General features: G+C 45.3%; 1 protein-coding gene across 7 annotated transcripts in view; it reads left to right on the forward strand.

Annotated features, from left to right (window-relative positions):
* Positions 1-12,147, forward strand: part of ATXN7L1 (ataxin 7 like 1) — a 286,145-nt gene that overhangs the window by 118,516 nt on the left and 155,482 nt on the right. The window lies entirely within an intron of this gene.

Here is a 12,147-nt window from a genome sequence, read left to right on the forward strand (position 1 = left end):
ATAACACCTATTTTGCATAATGACCTGGTCTTTGGAACCTAACCATGCCAATAAATGAGGAGAGAGTGTATATAGTTGGACGTATTTCTTTTGTGTTTCTGTTCACTTTGCTTTATTGTTCTTCCTGCCTTCCGTTGGGTTAGCAAAGTTTCCTTAATTCTTCTCTTTTTTTTTTTCCTCTGCTGCCTTGGCCACTACAGATTCTGTTTCTGTTATTTTAGTGGTTACCATTAAGTTTTTAACATGCGTACTTAACTCTAATTTTTCCCTAATAAAAACTAAAGTTATCCAGGATCTCTATCTTTTCAAAGGACACAAAGACTTTTGTATACTTTACCCACTTGAGGTCAGCTGGCAATTACCACAAAGATTGAAATCACCACCCAAAACACTGGCAGTGCGTTCTTAGCCTACTGATTCACAGGGGATTAAAGCCACCCTGATTGATTTATAAAGCTTGAACTCTTCTTTCCTGATTCACTGTATTTTACACCCTGGGATGCTTTTGTGAATCTCTCAGTTTAGAGTGATACATTCCTTCCCAGCTCATAAAAATCAGTCTCAAGTTCCTGACAATGTTCTGAAGTAGGATTGGACAAAAGAGAGCTCAGAACCCAATGGTACACTGTTAGGGCCTGTTCTCAGAAATCATATTATCATTTGTAATAACTTCCAGTGAAAAATTCAAGGAACTTCTCCCTGGTGATACTTATTTACCTATTGTAAAAACGGCATGGGAGCAGTGTCTGACCTCCTCTAACTTCACCAGGGTGAAGGAGAACCAAGACTAACAGCCCAAACCTGGTTCCTATGAGGCAGGGATCAGACACGCCTCCTCTCTCTGCCATTTTTACCAATTCTGACACCAACTATCCCTCTCACGATGCTCTCTACTTCTCTGCTGGGCTTGATAATTCATCGCAATGGCCACACAGAACTCACAAACAATACTCACAATTATGGGGTTTATTAGTTAAGCAACAGGTTACAATTCAGGCTCAGGAACGCTCAAGGATACAGTTATTCCATCAGGACAGCCTCTTCTCAGCCGTGCTCACAGGCATGCCTCTCCCTGGCCCTAGGCCTCTGCCCAAAAGCACTCAGCTTTCTCTATGGGCCAGGAAGCCCACCACGCCATCTCCTGCTGCGAGTTTCTGCTGTTGGGACTCTCCTGCCACCATTTCTCACTGTCTTCAGCGTTACAGCTTGTTCTCTCTCCCTTGGTCTCCTGCTTCCAGGAGCTTCTCAGCACAGGGATCCTGGGTCCAAACGACATGCTGGCTCTTGGCTGTTCTTCCTTGGTGGTGGTAGGATCCTCCTCTCTGCTCTGGAATTGGTTCTCTTTTAAGGCATAACTGACTAATTCCTTTGGTGGGCCCCAATTACCCTATCATACAGTTCTGCCCAATCACCGGGGTAGAAGTTAAAAGATCATGGCTAGAAAGACCACACACAAAAGTAATTAATTGCACCACACCTATCTTTTGATTGTTAAACTTTTATGTACATTAAATGTGTTAATTTGCGTATGAATCGCCTGGGGAATCCTGTTGAAACCAGGTTCTGATTCGGTACAGCAGCATTTCTGACCCTCACCCAAGTGATGCTGACTGATGCTATCAGTCCACAGATCACACGTTGAAGAGCAACGCCTTAGAGAATAAAATTCCACCAGGAACCTTGGGGCTTCAGCTCTTAAGTCCGGATGAGGTGATTTCTTTGCAGAATAGCAGGTACCAGAAGAAATGTTCTCTTTGAAGTGGTCTGGGTTTAGGATCACTTTAATTCCAAAGTCTCCATAAGGCTTGCTGAGCCCAGTGGGCAGAGCACCCGTATTCCCGCCCCCATGACCGACTGGGCAGAAGTGAGTGCTCCACTCAGCGCTCTGTGCAGTCTCTTTCACCTCCATCCCAGTTCCTCTGCCATGCCCCTTGAGGTCAGCACAGCACCTACGTACAGTCTCAGGCGTCATTGTGTGATTTAGATATGACTCCTGTGAGCCAGGAAACCCTGGTGGCATAGTGATTAAGAGCTACAGCTACTAGAAAGGTAGGCAGTTCAGATCCACCAGGCGCTCCTTGGAAAACCCTATATGGGGCAGTTCTACTCTGTCCTGTAGGGTCGCTATAAATTGGAATCAACTCAACGGAATGGGTTTGGTCCTGTGAGTCAGTGCCTGGAGGAAGAGCCTGCCCAGGGCCTGGTAATTTATGTTTAAGACAAGCTTTTAATAGAGATACCCTTTTAAATAGTAACCAGGAAAAAGATTCTCTCCTCTTAACGGTTATAGGACTCAGCTGTTGAAGCTCAAGGGTAGCATTAGACTTAAGTTTAATCTTCTGTATACCATAATTTACAGCACTGAGTAAAGCATTGTAGTACAACTATTTCAGTCATTTGCCGTGATAAATAGCTATTGCTCTTGGCGGAACAGAAAAGTCATATCTGCTTTCCATTTATGAATATTGAATTGTCTCAGGCAGGCTCTTGCTGTAAGTTTTTAAAAGGGGAAGCCCCCACTGATAACATTTCTTTGCTGGCCCAAATGTAATTTCCCTCCTATATATACCAGCCCAATCTTGGTCTAAATGGCAGTCTGCAGTGCACACGTGTTTCTGGTGAATATTTAACAAAGCGTTTCTAACCATCTCAGTGCAAACCCTGCTCATGGCTGCAGTTTTGCACTGCATGCTATGAGCTGTTAGGTAGAAGAATTAGATGGTGGCAGGAAGCCACCAACAGGGGTCAGGGAAATATTTTAGAGGCGATAATTTTTTTTTTTTAATCTGATGCAGGAAAACTAGAAGGTGTGTGATTCTGTTGGATTCTTGGCAGTGCGAAGAGGGTGCCAGCTAGGGAAATTGAACCTAATGGGAGCAAAAAAGGAAAAATACATCGCCCAGGGTAAAAATCTCTGGGGATCTACTTTTTAGGGACTCAGAGACACATTTGCCTCTCTTCAGGCTTCCTTAGTTCAGAGACTTTACTGTGTGCTGGCTGGGAGGAGACAAAATGGATATTTAAGATATGACGCTTAGGTAGAGTGACCAGCTTGTCTGGGGAAACCACTCAAGCTGAGGTAAACAAGCCAGCTGGTCACCCTGCACTCCAAAACCAAACCAAACCTGTTGCCGTGGAGTCCATTCTGACTCGTGGTAACCCTGTGTGTTACAGAGTAGAACTGCTCCATAGGGTTTTCTTGGCTGTAATCTTTATGGGAGGAGTCCTGATGGCACAACAATTAAGAGCTCAGCTTGGCTATCAACTGAAAAGTTGGCCATTCAAACTCATCCAGTGGCTCTACGAGAGAAAGATCTGGCAGTCTGCTTCCATAAAAATTATAGCCAAGAAGCCTTATGGGGCAGTTTTACTCCGTCGCATGGGGTCGCTATGAATTGAAGTCAACTCGATGGTACCCAACAACAGTCTTTATGGAAACAGATCACCAGTTCCTTCCCCCGTGGCACTGCTGGGTGCGTTTGAACTGCCAACCTTTAGATTAGCAACTGAGCACCAAACATTTGTGCCACCTACACTCTCAGGCCTCTAGTAATTCCCCCTCAACCACAGTTCCTCTTGTGTCAATGAATTTTACATGCCTGAGGAATTAAAATCCTTAGGCTAGCATTCTTTGATTTGCCTAACACTTATGAGCCCCTACTCTGTACCAGGCATTGCCTTAGGTTGTGGGATAAGAAGGACTCAAGAGTGAACGTGAGTAGAGAGAGTGAGCAAGTTAAATAGCACCCTGTCACCTGCTTTGGGTTGACGTGAACTCTGCCTTCCTGCTCACACTCCCACATACTGCTTCTGCTTCTCTGCAGATGCCATCTCTGGAAGATGGCTCCTTTGAGAACAGAGATGAGAGGCTTGTATTTTTACCATCACCTTTTGAGGGTAATCGTGTATCTTTAGAAATATCTTAAATTTCTACAGCATCTTGCCATTTGTTGTGGTTGTTATATGTCGTTGAGTCCTTTTCGACTCACAGTGACCCCATGTGACAGAGTAGAACTGCCACATAGGGTTTTCTAGGCTGTAATCTTTACAGGAGCGGATCATTACATCTTTCTCCCACAGAGCTGCTGGCTTTGAACCACCAGTCTTTCATTAGCAGCCAAGTACTTAACCATTGCACCACCAAGGCTCCTGCATCCTGCCATTGGTGACACATTCTTTCGCGGCTTGCTCCTTTTGATTTTCATTACAGCTCAGTATGGTAGACTGGGTGTTAGTTAGCCTAACAGATTCGGAGGTTCAGAGAAGTTCAGTAAATTCTCCAGGGTCACTCAACTGATGTGGCAGAGCTGGGACTAGAACTCATGACTTCTGACTCCTGTTCCAGCATACTTTCTGTGAACAGGCACCCCTGGAAAAAGAATGCACAGCAGCAGCAAAATAAGGCACACATTAGGGGAGGCAAGTTTGTCTTTATAAAGCTCCCAACATTTGCAGTTTCTCATTCCAGACTTGTATGCAATGATCCCATCTTCTAGCTCCCTCATGTCTCCCTCACCTTGGACCTAAGCTGTAGTAACAATTTGAAAAACAGTCTTACAACTTTGACTCCAAAGGAATATTACTCAGTATGCTTACAGATTACGATCTACCCTTTCATTTGCTGGCCAGGAGATTCCATCAGAATCAAAGTGAAGGCCATTTCAGTAAACGCTGAAGTTGGTTGTGTTCTGCATGAGAATAAATCCATCTACCATTCTGATCAGTCACAACGGGTGATGAGAGAATTGTGCAGACCAGAAACTCCAAGTGTAGGTTTCATGCATGTAAACCTACTAATGAGAATGGGCTTTGGCAGAAAGCTGAGCAGTGACGTTCCTGCCGTCAGAGCTTAATGTCACTTGTTAGCATTCTGAGAGCTGTAGTGCAGACACAGATACAATACCGTTGATCCTGATAACATCTCTCATTTTGAAGCCGTAGATAAGTTTGTTAAACAGGAGGATGAGAGGAAACAATCTGAAGAGAGAATCATATATGAGTGGCTCTGGAGATGTGGCAATTTGGGACTCCATTGCAACCTTGCTATGACCCCCGCCCCCCCCCCACGCCTCTGTTTGCCCACTTATGGAATGGGCATGGTGGTTATGTTCCAAGGTTATTATTAGAAATGACAGATTTGAAAGCGCCATGGCATGTAACATGTACCATAAATATGCCTCGCTGCCACGGGGAAAATAGGAGTTTTAGCTGTAATGTATAATGAAGTTGGGCAGGGAACATCAGTCACTGGCAGCAGGAGTTTTGCCAGAGATGGGAGGTGTGCAGGGAGGGGCCAGGTGCTCATCTAAGTCAGGAGAACAGAGAGACGGTCTGTGAAGCCGTCTGGGGCAACTTGGTAGAATGTTCAAAGCAAACAAGCAAGGAATAAATGTTTGGACGTCTGACCTGAATTTAGAAACAAATAGGGGATTGGAGATAGGGCTGTGTTGTGCCTCTGTCTTTTCACACAGCAGCCTTGGCTCCAGCTCAGGTACCCACTGAATCCCAGAGAGCTGCGCCTGGGGAGGAGACCCTGGATGGTGCAAACAGTTAACGTGCTAGGCAGCTAACCAACAGGATGGAGGTTTGAGCCCACCCAGAGGTGCCTTGGAAGAAAGACCTGGTGATCTACTTCCAAAAAATCAGCCACTGAAAACCCTCTGGAGCACAGTTCTACTCTGACACACATGGGGTCTCCATGAGTCAGAGTCGACTCAACAGCAGCTGTTTTTTTTGTTTTTGTTTTTTGGTTTGGTTGTTGTTTGTTTGTTTTGGTAGGGAAGGTCTGGAAAAGAAGGAAAACCTGAGTTAACCGGTAGCTACACGGGGGGGTCAGCTGCTCTGTTTGAAAGAGGGTTGTATTTGAGAGGCCCCAGAACAGTTAGGGGATCCACAATCAACACCCATGGGAGCAGCAGTCAAGAAGCCGAAAGAGGTACACATCGGGCACATCTGCTACAAAAGACCTCTTCAAAGTATTGAAAACCAAAGATGTCACTTTGAAGAATAAGGTGTACCTGATCCAAGCCACGGTATTTTCAGTCGTCTCATATAAAAAAAAAAAAATTTTTTTTCATATGTATGCAAAAGCTGGATAATGAGTAAGACCAAAGAAGAATTGATGCCTTTTGCAAAAAATATTGAATATACCGTGGACTGCCAGAAGAACGAACAAATCTGTCTTGGAAGAAGTATAGCCAGAATGCTCCTTAGAAGCAAGGATGGTTGAGACTTTGTCTCATATACTTTGGACATGTTATCAGGAGGGACCAGTCCCTGGAGAAGGACATCATGCTTGGTAGAGGGTCAGCAAAAAAGAGGAGAACCTTCAATGAGATAGATTGACACAGCGGGTACAACAGTAGGCTCAAGCATAATGACAATTGTGAGGGTATCTTGGGATGGAGCAGTGTTTCGTTCTCTTGTGCATAGTGTTACTAGGAGTCAGAACCAACTCGACGGCACCTAACATAACAAGAGAGCAGTTAGGAAAGAGCCAAGCCCTGCAGCCAAGCTGCCTAGGCGTGATTTTAGCTCTGCTGTTTACTAGCTGTATGACCCTCAGCAAATCCCTCACTGATGTGCCTCAGCTTCCTCATCTACAAAATGGGATAATAGTACCTATCTCATAGAGGTTGTCGAGGATAAAATGCATAAATATGAGCATAAGACTCAGAGCAACACCTGGCATATATACATAAGCATAGTGAGGCAGTTCTCTCCATTTGCCAGTTCTAGCACATGGCAGAGAGGAAACCATGAAATGAGTTGATTGAGGAACGTTCACCTCCAGAGTACTGAGTGTGTAGACCATGATTCACATGGTCCTATACAGAGAGGAAGCATCAAGAATAGAGAGGAGGAGGAAGAGTTCCAGCTGGAATGGCCCTTGCTGGCCCACTGGGCTGGTGAGCAAGGAAGGAGAGGTGGAGTGCCAAGTTTTGCTCAGATGGGTCATCTTGAAACGCCCAGTGTCCCTCGTCCCCACCCAGAGAAGTTGGAGCTTGGGGGTTCTATGTCCACAAAAGCAGACTCCATTGTCAGTTTCCTAGAAATGTTTGTCTGCTTATCTCACACGAATCCGTCTTTCTTCGAGTCACTTACTGAGAGTTTATCTCTGCTCTGGAATTCTGCGAAATTATTCCCCTCTTATCTATCTGCCTCAACATGGGAAAAATCCCTCTCAGCTGCAAGTCTTGCCTAAGGTCTCCCTGCCCTGCCTCCTGCAGTATGTGGGCAGTCTGCTGTCTGCCACGCAAACCTGCCGGACGACTGCGCTTCAGGCTTGCCGAGCAAGTGTCTAAATCTACTGGTGAAAGGAGACAGCAGTCTTCTGCTGGTTGATGTTTGCCAAAATGTGCCCTCCTAACAGGGTGAAGTGATGGCTCCTGGCTTGAAACCTGGTTCCCCTTGGGTATACACCCAGCCTGAACAGCACCTTTAAAACCAAAAGCAATTTATCATCTTTTGATTGTCTTCTAGCACATTCCTGTCACTGGTAAATAAATGAGGCAGCATATAGGTGTCCAAACCCAGAATCTCCTAATCCCAGTGCTTTCCTGTGGAGCCATCATGCTGTGAGGGTGGAGAGCATGGTGGGGTAGTCCCAGGCTTCAAGACTGTTAACCATAAGCGGTTTTTTTTTTTTCCAATGTCTCATTTATATGCATGCAGTACTTCCTCAGAAACTCGCAGCCTCCAGTATGCCATTGAGAGGTGCTCCTCATTTCAGAATCCTGAAATGAGTCATACATTTGTGAGCTCGGTATCTCACGTCTGGAGTTCCATGGAATGCTACTAATCAAACCAGTGTCTCAGCAAAAGCCAGCAAACATCCTGAGCTAAAAATAGATAGGGGTTGGACTTTTTGTTCTAAAGCGCCTCAATTACAGAGCCTTAAGTTACATGCTGTGCACATGGCTGGAAAAATACCCGCGTGGCTTTTATACACACTCGTGGGCTTTAGATTTCTTGATTGTTGTTGTTGTTAGGTGCCATCAAGTCAGTTCCAACTTATAGCGACTCTGTTTACAACAGAAGGAAACACTGCCCAGTCCTGCGCCATCCTCACAATCGTTGTCGTGCTTGAGCCCATTGTTGCAGCCACTGTGTCAATCCATCTTGTTGAGGGTCTTAGTCTTTTTCACTGGCCTTCTGCTTTACCAAGCATGATGTCCTTCTCCAGGGACAGATCTCTCCTGATAACATGTCCAAAGTATGTGAGATATAGTCTTGCCATCCTTACTTCCAAGGAGCATTCTGGTTGTACTTCTTCCAAGACAGATTTGTTCATTCTTTCGGCAGTCCGTGGTATATTCAGTATTCTTCGCCAACACCACAGTTCGAAGGCGTCAATTCTTCTTCGGTCTTCCTTATTCATTGTCCAGCTTTCACATGCATTTAACTAAAAGCACCAGGTTATTCCCAAGGATACAGTAGGAAGAGGCCTCCTGATCTAATGACTGAAATGGGGGTGATCTGTGACACCCTCATAAATGAGATAGGCCTGTGTGGTGGATGAACTCAACTGGCCAGAGCAGGCCTCATGCCCATGCCAAGGGGCTGAGTGAGTCAGTGGTCTGGCCAGACAGCTTTGATTTCTTCTGTGACTGTAGGTAACATCCTTCACCCTACAGGTGCCGGATTAACTGGGCAGCCGCAGTCACCAGGGCCCAGGCATGGCTGGATCAACTCAAATTTGTCACCAACCGCAGGAAAATCATCTGCCCTGATAATGTTACCATGAGTCAGTGAGCAAGTGGCCACACTGTCATCACTGAGGCATCCTGAGAGAAAGGAGCCATTGTCTCAAAGCAGGATCTGCTTGGAAGCGACCAGATTCTAATGCAGGCCACAAATGCTGGTGACCCTAAGTTGACACCAGTTACTAGTTGCTGCAGAGTCAATTCCAACTTACGGCAATTCTACGTGTGTCAGAGTAGAACTGTGCTCCACAGGGTTTTCAGTGGCTGTTTGTCAGAAGTAGAGTGCCAGGTCTTTATTCCAAGGTTTCTCTGGGAGGATTTGAACCACCAACCTTTCAGTTAGCAGCCAAGTGTGTTAACCATTTGTGCCACCCAGGGGCTCCAAGAAGTTGATTACCACCTCCTAATTATCTATGGTTTTGAAGAAGAAATGTAGCATGAACTTTAAATTTTTTAAATCCCCCAATCCTAGCTTTGGCCAGTGGTTTCACACTAGAATTCTTGTAGAGGAGGAAGATATTTTCTTTTATGTCTTCCCAATTAATCAATGGTTCAATCAGGACTTCAAACCCCTGCTGAGAATTTGCCTTTCTAACAAATTCCCAGGCGATACTAATGCTGCTCGTTAGGGACTAATTCTGATTAGGGACCGATTCCAAGAACCACTAGTAGAGCAGTGGTTCTAAAAATCTATTATACATAAGAATCACCTGGGGATCTTGTTAAAACATAGATTCTAATTCAGTATATCTAGGGGTGGAAATTAAATTTCTCAGCAGGGGCTCAAACCGGAATGAACCAGTTCGAAGCCCAGGTTTTATCTTCATTGAGCAGCAAAATGACCCAATGGGTCTGAGAGTACAGCACAAGAGGATTGTTTGCATAGGGGTTATGAGATGGGCTGGGTTCCAGTTCCTGCTCTACATTTTCCAAGATGTGGGGCTGTGGGCAGGTCGTTAGTCTCTTCCAGCCTCTGTTCTTCATGTACAGACTGTGTATGTTTCCTTCACCTACTTCATGAGGTTGGGGAGGCTCAAATGAGTAAACGAATGCAGAGTTCCCATAGAGCCCAGCCATAGGAAACACAGAATCTTAGCTGTTATGACTTATTTAGGCTTATAGAAAAAGAGGGGGAAACTACTTCTTCATGGAAGATGATGAAACAACAGAATAATTTGTTCATTAAAAGACAGACAATACCTAAATGAGCCTTTGAAGTAATTCAGCTTTTCATTCATGGTGAAATCACTTTTTTTTTTTTTTTTTTGCTTGCTTGCTTGCTTAAAAGGCTGAGCCAGCTGTACATGATATATTAAACCCACACGTTGACTTACTTCAGAAAGGTTACTATTTTGAGAGTCTGATCATTCCTGTGAAAAAGCAATTTTGGTGTGCCTCCTGTCTGTTGACGAGATTTTCATGTAAAGAATGGTTTCCTTTACTTGGATCGGCATCTTCAAATCCCTATGCTCTTTTCGAGCTTTATGATCACGTGAGGGAAAAGGGGGCTGTGAACTCCTTGAGGAAGGAATTCCTTGTAATTCCTCTTCACTGCCCCAGAGCTCACAGTGTCTGACACGCAGTCGGTACTCAATCAGTGTCTTTGAATGAATGATTTAAATCTGTAAGCCTTTAAGTCAGTGATTCTCAACCTTTAGCAGTACATCAGAATCATCCAAGAGCTTGTTGAAACACAGGCTGCTGGGCCGCACCCCCAGAGTTCCTGATTCAGTGGGTTCAGGGTGAGACATGAGAATTTTCATTTCTAGCAAGTCAGCAGGTGAGGCTGATGCAGCTGGTCCTGGGACCACACTGAGAACCTCTGCTTTAGGGTCCGCTCTGCTTGTTAGGTCCACTGCTCCTTTACCTTTGCTAAGCTTCCCAGGAGAGATTAACATCTATACCTGTCTCACCTTGCCCCCTAGAACTAAGAGATTTTGTAAAAGTTACTAGGATTTCACCAGATGAACGAGCAACCTGGATTTTTTTTTTTTAATGAGAAGCTACATCTTGCTTTTTGCATAAGCATGAGTGAAGTGAGAGAATCGGATGGCCACCTCCTCGATGATTGGAGTCTGTGCTGGCAGGACACAGCCAGTAAGGCAGAGTAGAGTGGCACACCTTGCAATTTTTAAGCCAAATTGCATCTCTACCCCACACCTCATGTCAGATGCACTTAACTGCAGAGTTGAAATGAGACATGACCTTTTCCAGAAGCTGCAGACGAGCAGAAAGGGTACAGGAGATGAGCGGATGGTACAAAAGGGAACACGTTGTTTGCAAAGTCTTCTCATGCTGGCTGTCAGCCTGACTAAAGTCATTAGGCCCCAGGCTTCAGAAACAAGAGGCAGTTATGGCCTGAGAGGCTGCTCTCTGTGAAAAGTCATTTGCCTAATTCCAGATGTCACTCTGAATGGCAGACAGGAGCCAGAATTCCAAACCCAGGCCTCTGGGAGCCCCTCTCTCATCTTCCCCTTCTTCTTAGGGAAGAGTCTCAAGACTGAGGACACACAGTAGAGGCCAGGGATGAGTAGAGGGAACCACAGGGATACCAGACTCCCTGAGCAGAGAGCAGAGACCAAGATGCAACCTGAGAAGGGAACTGGAGAAAGGAAGGGACCAAGGCCTTTGCCTACTGTGGCATAATAAATTACCCCGATGTTCAGTAGTTTAAAACAATGATTATTATTTATTGTCTTACACAGTGTTTGTGGGTCAGGAATCCAGGAGCTGCTTAGCTGGGTGGTTCTGGCTCAGAGTCTCTCAAAAGGTTGCAGTCAAGCTGTTGTCCATGGCTTCAGTCATCTGAAGGCTTGAATGGGACTGGAGGATCCACTTCCAAGATGGCTCCCTCACATCGTTGTTGTCAGGAGGCCTTAGTTCTCACTCCCAGGGCCTCAAGCATCTCCATGAGGCTATTCATGACATACCAGTTACCCTTCCTCAGACCAAGCAATTTGAGAGAGAAAGAGAGAGAGAGGTAGAAGTCAAAGTGCCTTTTATGACCTAGTCTCTGAGGTGGCACACTGTCACTTCCACTTCATTCCATTTGTTATAAATGATTCACCAAGTCCAGCCCTCCCTGGAGGAAAAAAGGATAGGCTCCACCTCTCGAAGGGAGGAGATCACCACAAAGAGTGTGCCTCTTCTCCTCCTCCTTGCTTGCTTGCTTCAAAAAAAAAAATCACAAAAGTAATTTTGGTGAAAAATGAAGGCAGCTTTTAAAGGGACTCCAGAGGGGGCTCTAAACCATTGGGCCTGTGGTGGTTTTCCTGACTGAACTAAAGAGAGGTTGATAAAGGAAGGGGCATTGGAAATTCCTTATGGCCTTTGAGCCATGGTCCTTTAGGAGTCATTGAAGTCCATTCTCTCTTTCAGGCTAGGGGGTGACCTTGCTTAGAAAGGACTGAAGCTGCCCATGGGTCACAAGGCTCAGGTTTAG

Source organism: Elephas maximus, chromosome 8, assembly GCF_024166365.1.
Source record: "Elephas maximus indicus isolate mEleMax1 chromosome 8, mEleMax1 primary haplotype, whole genome shotgun sequence".
Taxonomy (NCBI): Eukaryota; Metazoa; Chordata; class Mammalia; order Proboscidea; family Elephantidae; genus Elephas; species Elephas maximus.